Source organism: Gymnoscopelus microlampas (assembly GCF_963454915.1).
Source record: "Gymnoscopelus microlampas genome assembly, chromosome: 3".
NCBI classification, from domain to species: Eukaryota; Metazoa; Chordata; class Actinopteri; order Myctophiformes; family Myctophidae; genus Gymnoscopelus; species Gymnoscopelus microlampas.
In genome coordinates, this window is record NC_139940.1 from 47,610,658 (window position 1) to 47,620,038 (window position 9,381).

The following is a 9,381-nucleotide window of genomic DNA, read 5'->3' on the forward strand; positions in this document are numbered from 1 at the left end:
ACTAAGCCCCGCCCCATATTCTGATTTGTCGATATTTCACAGTTTATATCTTTTGCCATAACTTTTGAACAGTTTGTCATGAGTCGGTTGAAATTCCTTTAATTGATGTTGTTTCTGTTGCGTGCTGTGCTGCTGCAGCTGCGGTCCGGTTGTGTGGTGGTGGAGAGGAGCAGGTTGAACAGTGCCTGCTTCGGGGCTGTGTGGGCGAACGTGACCCCTTTTTGAAAGCTGGGTTTAAATACCCTGGTAGTTGGCAGGGGAGGAGTTGTCGGCTTGATTGGAGATAGGTGAGTGGTTGGCACGGGTTGGCACAGGTAGAGTTGCTGGTGGCTGGTTAGAGTTGTGATTGGTTGTCTTCTCCTTCGTCAAACCTTCTGAACCTCAGTTGTACAAACTCTATCAACTGTGTTTATCTTCAGCTTTTGGTCCCCTGTTTGCAGATAATTCAGACAATAGACGCTCAGCCGAACCAAAGACCGACAACAACCTAACCCTGGAGAATAACCCGCCGAAGACCAACTGCAATGCCCTGACCCTGGAGATTACCCAGCTGACAAATGACAACCACAACCTGAGAAACCAGCTGAAGAGACAGACAGCAGGTAAGAGAAGATACAAACCTTTTTGAATAAATATTAAATTGTGTATTACTATTGATATTTTAATTATTATCGGGATATAGAGGTAGAACATCTGAGTAAACTCATCACTGCTGGTGTATGACAACTATCATATCATAGAACAATAATGTTAAAAAAAAAAGATCTGCTACTTTTAAATAACTGAATTATAAAATAGGGCTTAATTGATTCAAGTATATATTTAGTATTAATAATTTAAATCTTTAAAGTAATTAGAAACTACAACTGTCAAATAATTGACAAAAAAAACTACAAAACTATAATATTTGCCTCTGAGATGTAGTGGAGTAGAAGTATCAAAAAACGTAAAGTAAAAATACCAGAAATCGGTACTTGAGTAAATGTGTGGTGTAGAAAACACCATTGATATAATAAATTAAAAGTTTTACCCTCCACTCCACTACATGTCTGACTACTATTATAATTACAACTATGTGTTAGAATTGATTATCAGTACATTGGAAATACATCAGTAAATCTCCTGTTTGATGTCTTTAGACAAGTCGTGTCCCAGTGGATGGAAGAAGTTTGGATGCAGCTGCTACAACAGATCTGCTGAAGTGAAAACATGGCAGCAAAGTAGAGAAGAATGTCTGAACCAAGGAGCAGATCTGGTGATCATTAACAGTGGAGAAGAACAGGTTAGAGTGTGTGTGTGTGTGTGTGTGTGTGTGTGTGTGTGTGTGTGTGTGTGTGTGTGTGTGTGTGTGTGTGTGTGTGTGTGTGTGTGTGTGTGTGTGTGTGTGTGTGTGTGTGTGTGTGTGTGTGTGTGTGTGTGCAACATAACAACAAAATACATACATAAAAGACATGCAAAGACAAGAGCAATGTCCACCACTCAGCCTACCCCTGGCCTATAACTCCTGATTAAGCCTCAATGACGTCTGATGGACAAACCTCTTCCGTTTGACCTTATTGTATGTTGGAACACCGTATCTCCTTCCTGAAGGCAGCAACCTATTCTCCATACTAAGCATGGCTAGTGTTTGAATTGATATTCCTTGCCAACCTATTATACGTAGATGTATAGAGCCTCTGAAGCGGTTGTCCAACAATCTTTGAACAAATGTTCACTTGCTGCAGCAGTTGTGACTTTAAAGCTACAGACAGACATCCATACCAGGTGGTACTACAGTACTGCAGAACACTCATAATAACAGAAGTGAAAAACAAAAGAAGAATCTGTCTACTAGCACCAAAAGATCTCAGACGGCGAAGGAAATAGACTCTTTGTTTTGTCTTCTTACCCACTGATTCAATCTGGTCTTTCCATGACAAAAGGTGGTCTATTACTACTCCTACTATACGAACATACCTGGTTGATCTGTTCACTATGAATAGTAATGGGGGATATGTGTATCTCTAGTGGAGCACCAAAAACAATCTCTTCTGTCTTTTTTTGTGTTAATGATAAGAGCGTTGTTATCACTCCACTCCACCACCTTATTTACTCCGTGTTGGTGCAGTCCAGGATCACTGGAACTCCCCAAAAGAGAAATCAAGACTGTATCATCAGAGTACTTTAGAATGTATTGGTCTGGTTTGTCAGTGCGACATTCAGACAGACATTCCTCAGTACGACAGCTGTCAGTATAAAGGGTGAAAAGTACAGCTGAGCTTACACAACCCTGGGGAGCACCAACATTAGTAGTTAATGCTGAGGAGAGGGTTTTGTTCTGAGGAGAGGGTTTTGTTAAAATACATTGTTGTTTGTTGTGCAGGTACTGGGGCAGTGGATATCCTCGTGACGATGAAGACAGGAACTGTGCATTCTACAGTCACATGAATGTCACTGGAACATGGGGTAATTGGTTATGTTCAGATGAATACCATGCAATCTGTGAGAAAGGATGTTTGTTTTCACTTCATTGATGAAACTGCAGCTCAGTGTTCTGCTTCAGTAGTAATTAGTAGTGAAATGATAAAAACTCAAACTTGTACAGAAGTACAAACTGTTGTAGCCATAACCACTTTAATACAAACCACCAACTATGATGGTTTAGCATTTTGCTTTAACAACTTGAGGAAAATAGCAGATCTACAAGCTCACAACGCGTCACAACACATATGGATTGTGAGCTTGTAGATCGGGGGGTGGGGGGGGGGGTTGGGGTTCCTTGACATGACATGGCCTTTTCTTTTGTCAAAATATTTGATAATTTGGCCAATGTTGGACAAATCTTTATAGTATAGTTTGTTGCTTACTTTTGACGTAGTAATTGCTTACTTTTGACGTAGTAATGGTCTCATTATTAGTTTATTTCTTTCATTTTAGAGGTATTAAAAAGGTCTTAAAAGTCCTTAAATTGTCACTTAGAAATGTGCAGATAGTCAGGTTACGACTCAGAGTAAGGACCCATAATGAAGGAACACACAGGAAACCAAGAGTTGACGTAGAAGCACACTTTACTTAAACAAAACAGGTGGCAAAAGTACACCTTCACAGAGGGATCAAAACTGCAACTTAAATAACCACACTAGAACAAACTCCAGGGAAACATCAACGACGAACAAGGAACTCAAACAAACACTTTATAAAGACCCATTAAGTGTTAATTTACACTGTGGATGAATTCTGGATCAGTCAGCATGTTGAAGCAAACAGAGTTGGACACACTTTGTATTTTTTATTTTTAGCTCACAACGCCACGTGTTGTGAGCTATACATACAGTATGATATTTTTGATATTTTTTGATATTTTTTGAACGTTTTGATATTTCTGTAATGTTTCACACACACACACACACACACACACACACACACACACACACACACACACACACACACACACACACACACACACACACACACACACACACACACACACACACACACACACACACACACACACACACACACACAATAACATTGTTTTTATTGTATTTTCCTATATATTCTATTTGCACTGTTTTTGCTTTGTTGCTTTTATTATGGCGTTTTGATGTTATTATATTTGTGTTGTTACACTGTAGATGAGGTTTAATGCAATATTATCACTGTGTGTAATGTTGTCACAGCTGTACTGTAATGTGATAAAACACCTTGACTGTTACAGTGATTCATTCATAACTTACTGTATTGTAACCCGACCTTGTAAACTGAGCAGTGGAAGCACTTAATAAAACTTGACTTGACAATAGTATTACTCAAGTCTATGAAATGAGCTGTCATGTTGACACACTGTTAACTGTAAAGTTACTGCAAGATTCACCAGGTCTTCTAACTGTTACTTTGATAGATTAGAGTGGTGTTTGGTTGCCACCGTGTGGCTTTAACATGCAACTGCAGCTATGTGTTACAGTACTTGATGTTTCACAGAGTGGCCAGTCTGGCCAGTCTCACTGCAGCATCATGCTGTCTGTATCCTGAATGTACAGTAGTGAGTGTATGTAGTCAGTGTAGTGTATAGACATATCCTGAATGTAGTGAGTGTAGGAAGTCAGTGTAGTGATAGAATAAATATACATTACATTACATTTAGTCGTCTCCTTCACACCTAGAGATCTATGTGATACACTTGAGACCGATTCAAAAATCTTCACAAATAGCAGATCTACAAGCCCACAAGTTGACATGTGACACGAAGACCTGCAGTGGTGGAAAGTAATATTTCCGTAAGTAAGTACAATTTTGAGGTATTTGTATTTTACTTGAGTATTTCCAATTTCCAATACTTTTACTTCTATTCCACTACACCTCGGATCCAAATATTGTACTTTTACTCCACTACATTTATTTGTGAACTTTAGTTACTAGTTACTTTGTAGATTTTGATTATTATTACAAAACATACATTAAGCACTTCAGCCCTATATACATGTCGGCCATTTGAAAATAGCAGATCTACAAGCTCACAATGCGTCGTGATGAGACACATTGTTAGCTTGTAGATCTGCTATTTTCAAAAGAATGTTATTCATTTGAAAACCTGAAATGCGAACATTCTGCAAAATGAGTACTTTTACTTTTGCTACTTTTAAGTACCAATACTTTTGTACTTTTACTCAAGTACATTTTGAATTCCAGACTTTTACTTGTAACAGAGTATTTCTACATTGCAGTATTGATACTTTTACTTAAGTAAAAAAATGTAGTACTTTTTCCACCACAGCGGACCTGCGCTCCTATCAGGGGTCAACATTGGTCAGGGGTCAACACTGGTCAGGGGACAGGGGTCAGGGGTCTGCCATCAGAATAGACACACCAGTTTGGTGTTAAAAAGGTCTTAAAGGTCATTAATGTTACACATTAAGCTCATCATCTGGGGACCCCTCCCCCCCATTCCACATAAACCTTTTTTGATGTTTACGCTGAAGCAGTTAAGCTTAAAAACAGATGGTAAGATAAACAAGATTTACTGAAGCAAATTAAAATGTTGCATAATGAATTATTCCAAATCTCCAATGACTTTGAGTGTGTCCTACATCATTGTCTCCGTCAGCATTATGAAAATGTCTCTCTTCAACAAACCGATGCTTTTTAGTTAAGCGTGTGTGTGTGTGTGTGTGTGTGTGTGTTTTTACCAACCTTGGCCGGTTGGTAAAGTGTTAAATATATATACATGTATATATAAATAGTGCATTTATATTTAAATTATTATTTGGATAATACATAAAGTAGTAGCCTAACACAACATTGTATATGAAGACAACCATATAACAATGAAATCATAGAGCATTATGTTGAACGCAGATTCTCCATTTGTGGTTGCAGCGGAGCGCCGAATCTGCGCCCCGCAGTAAACACACACAAACACACACCCACACACACACACACACACACACACACACACACACACACACACACACACACACACACACACACACACACACACACACACACACACAGTCAGACAGACACACTCAAACAGGTTATGCAATGGCGGCGCCGAAAAAAAAGACATCCCTCACCAAATTCTTTAAAACCTCCACTAATAAAACAAACGAAGAGCAGGCCCATGAAGAGGAAAGGGTAGACGAATATGAAGACGATGTTGATTATAGTGATATAGGGCCAGCTAAAAAGAAACAGAAAACTAATCGATCTTTCAGGGCAGAGTAGTTGGAAATATAAACATGGCTGAGATGAGACACAGTTGACGGTGTAGACAAAATGTACTGCACATTCTGCCAGAAAGCAGAAAGAAACGAAAGAAGAAAAAAAAAAAGCTGGTCTACAAGCTCACAACGCCTCGCGAGGTTTGTATCGCTTGTTTAATACTTTTGATGCAGTAATTATCTTTTTTCATTTCATTTATTTTTTCTTATTTTATTTTGTATTAAAAAGGTCTTAAAAATCCTTAAATTGTCACTTCACTCCACCTGGGGGTCCCGACCCACAGGTTGAGAACCACTGGTCTATAGGGCTGTAGCGATAGAAGAGAAGCCATTACAACAGGATGCATTAAAACCTCTGCATGTAACCTCTGTTGTCTGACTCTTATAGACGACACGAGGATTTGTAGGTGAGGGTGCCTACCCCCAAGTCAGCAAACAGCTGGCTGGCACTGTGCCATCTTACTCTCACCAGCAACCACATCATTAAAAGTCGTACGTTAAGCTTCTACATGCCACTAGTGCTAATCCTATAGTTAGAAAAGATAACCAAGTCATTCACATACATAACATGGTACAACAGTATTTCCAACCAGACAGAGAGTTTTACACAAGATCAATTTCCTAGAAATCATAATGTTACAATATTGTATAATGTAATAATTCTAGTGCCAATTTTTATAAAGATTGAGAAAAGGGAAAAGTAATTTGCAAAAGCCTGTTTTATTAAACTGTTTTTTTCTTGTTGAAAAAGAAATAATAACTACAACGCGATTTAGTTTTAATTTCAAATGAAAACCAGGAGCGATGTGTTTTTTTAATTTCAAATAAAAAAATATAAAATAGGGAGCGAAACAACCTATTTTGTGGTTTCAAAGGGATGACTCATAACTGCGAGGAAGTACACTGACCGATAAGAACCAACTGTTTTATTTGCTTGATACAAACAGACCTTGAGGAGCTTACTCTGTTTAATTCATCCAAGTTAAAGTCCAAGTCCAAAGCTTACTGCACACAAACATGTGATCTGTTAATTTTTTTAACTAGCCAAACCTGACCTAGATACAGTCCAAGGTAGATGTTCAGATCCATGTGCTTGTCCTGTTGAAAGAAACTCCACGGCAGTTCATCTAATAATCATAGTAATCATTGCTATATAGTGTTGCAAAATGTCATTCAATCAGAAGAGAGTACCCATTTATCAGCTTCAATTTCATAGTGTTCCAGTTACAATTTTGTCTGCTCATTTCTTTGTGTCAGTGAAGTCAGTACTGCTGTATGGGGCTGAGACATGGACCCTCACAGCACAACAGGAAAGGGTCCTGGATGCTACGAATGGCACTAGGTGTCACATGGACGGATCAGAAATGTGGATCTCTACGGGGACCTACCACGGGTCACAGACAAAGTCAGAGAGAGAAGGATGAGGCTGGCAGGGCACTGATGAGTCAGGCACCCGGAACTAGAAGCAAGCAAACTGACATTATGGGAACCAACCTACTGCAAAGCCAGGAAAGGCAAGAAGCGCACCACCTACGTAGATGCACTGCGGCGCGACAGCTTAGCTAACGACACTGTAGAGCTCAAGACCCTGATGTTAGATAGGAGTGTGGAGGGCAGCGATGCAGGAGTCTCGAGTTGGTGTTGGCTAGACCTCTCATCTTATCGCATCTTTGTGTCAGCATTTAAAATTTCACTTGTTTAATCTGCAACCTGAGTGAGCGCTCACTCCTGATTGGATAAAATTGTTATCCTGTCCTGAAAATGCATGTTCTGTTTACGTAATAAAGAGCTGGAGAGACATGGAGACTCTTCTTAGTGAACAATCAGAATATAGAGCTATGTAACACTTATTTTAACAAAAGAATATCATTTACCTTATACCTTTAAAAAAAATGTTTTAAAGTTATTCGAACATATAGTTATTTATCTATTAACATTTGACATTACATTTATGTATTAACATGAATAAAGACCTGTGTGCAGGGGTGTAAGGATAATGCAAGAAAAGATATAGGCTGTGCCAATGTATTATTTAGATTACAGCATTGCTCTGCAAAAGGTAGCCGTCTATGACAGGATGTGTGTGTGTGTGTGTGTGTGTGTGTGTGTGTGTGTGTGTGTGTGTGTGTGTGTGTGTGTGTGTGTGTGTGTGTGTGTGTGTGTGTGTGTGTGTGTGTGTGTGTGTGTGAGTGAGTGAGTGAGTGAGTGAGTGAGTGAGTGAGTGAGTGAGTGAGTGAGTGAGTGAGTGAGTGAGTGAGTGAGTGAGTGAGTGAGTGAGAGAGAGAGAGAGAGAGAGAGAGAGAGAGAGAGAGAGAGAGAGTGTGTGTGTGTCCTCCAGACGCCATGCAGACTTATCTACATGGTGGAGCAGGGATGTTTATTGGTGAAGCATATTAATAGATAATTAGATATAAAGACAGAGAGACATGATTCCCACATGCATGTGGCTCTAATTTCCTGGTAAAATATATTTTCAATACTGGATGAGAAAATAGAAAAGAGGGGCAACACTTTGGGCAAAACTGGGCATCCTACTTAATTCAGCCGACTCAATTCATTGTTGTTTCCTAATATCCAGAGAGAGACTGTCTGGAAGATATCAACGGTTCTATGAATACTGGATGACTTTCTGGATGTGCTTAACTCTTGATCAGTGTTACTAATTACTAAAATACTGCTGATGTTATTTCAGTAATCAGTTGATTACCCCTGGCCTGAATTATAGTCTCAGTCTGGCCCTGTGTGACCTCACATGTGTTCTGTCCATGAAACAAAGGGCAAGGGTCATGTATACTTCACCATCCCACACCCCCTGCCCTCCCCACCTCCGTGTCCATCCGTTTAATAGAAGAAGTGCCAACTTCCCAGCAATACAGTGTCCTTGTTGCACGGAGGAGTGGAAGCTCCAGTTGTTTCTATTGTATTTATTATATGCTGCTGACACCAGGAACATGGCCTCCTCCTCGTGGGACAGTTGGTTCTGGTTGCTCAGCAGACGGACCTTCCTTGTGGTGCTGTGGTTCTGCACACTCAGTGCCTCAGAGGATGGCACCATCGATACAGAGGTACAGTAAACATCAGGGATCATTTTGACGACACCAGCTCAAACAATACCAAGCTACTCCTTCCATATCCCGTGTATATGTTATTTACTTTTCTGATCCACCAGGCTAGGTTGACCTAGCTAGGCCCATGAAATGAATAGTCATAGTAGCCAATTAGAATGAAATCTGCTAAAACTGACTCATAAACTGATACAGAACCATATACGCTATATTGTTGCCGTCGGGTGGAAACCTTGTATGTCCAAAAATGTTTATTTTTTGATTATTTTTAACCCGTCGAAGACCAACTGCGACACCCTGACCCTGGAGATTACCCAACTGAAGACTGACTACTACACGCTGATGGGGGAGAATAGCCAGCTGAAGACTGACAACAACAACCTGACCCTGAAGATAATCCAGTTAGAAAGTGAAGTAAACCAGCTGAAGAGTCAGACAGCAGGTGAGAGAAGATACAAACCTTTTTGAATAAATATTGAATTGTGTATTACTATTGATATTTTAATTGTTATCGGGGATATAGCGGTAGAACAATAATGTAAAAGAAAAACTCTTACGATTTAGAAATGTGTTTTAGGACAGTGGTTCTCAAAAATAGCAGCTACAAGCTCGCAGCG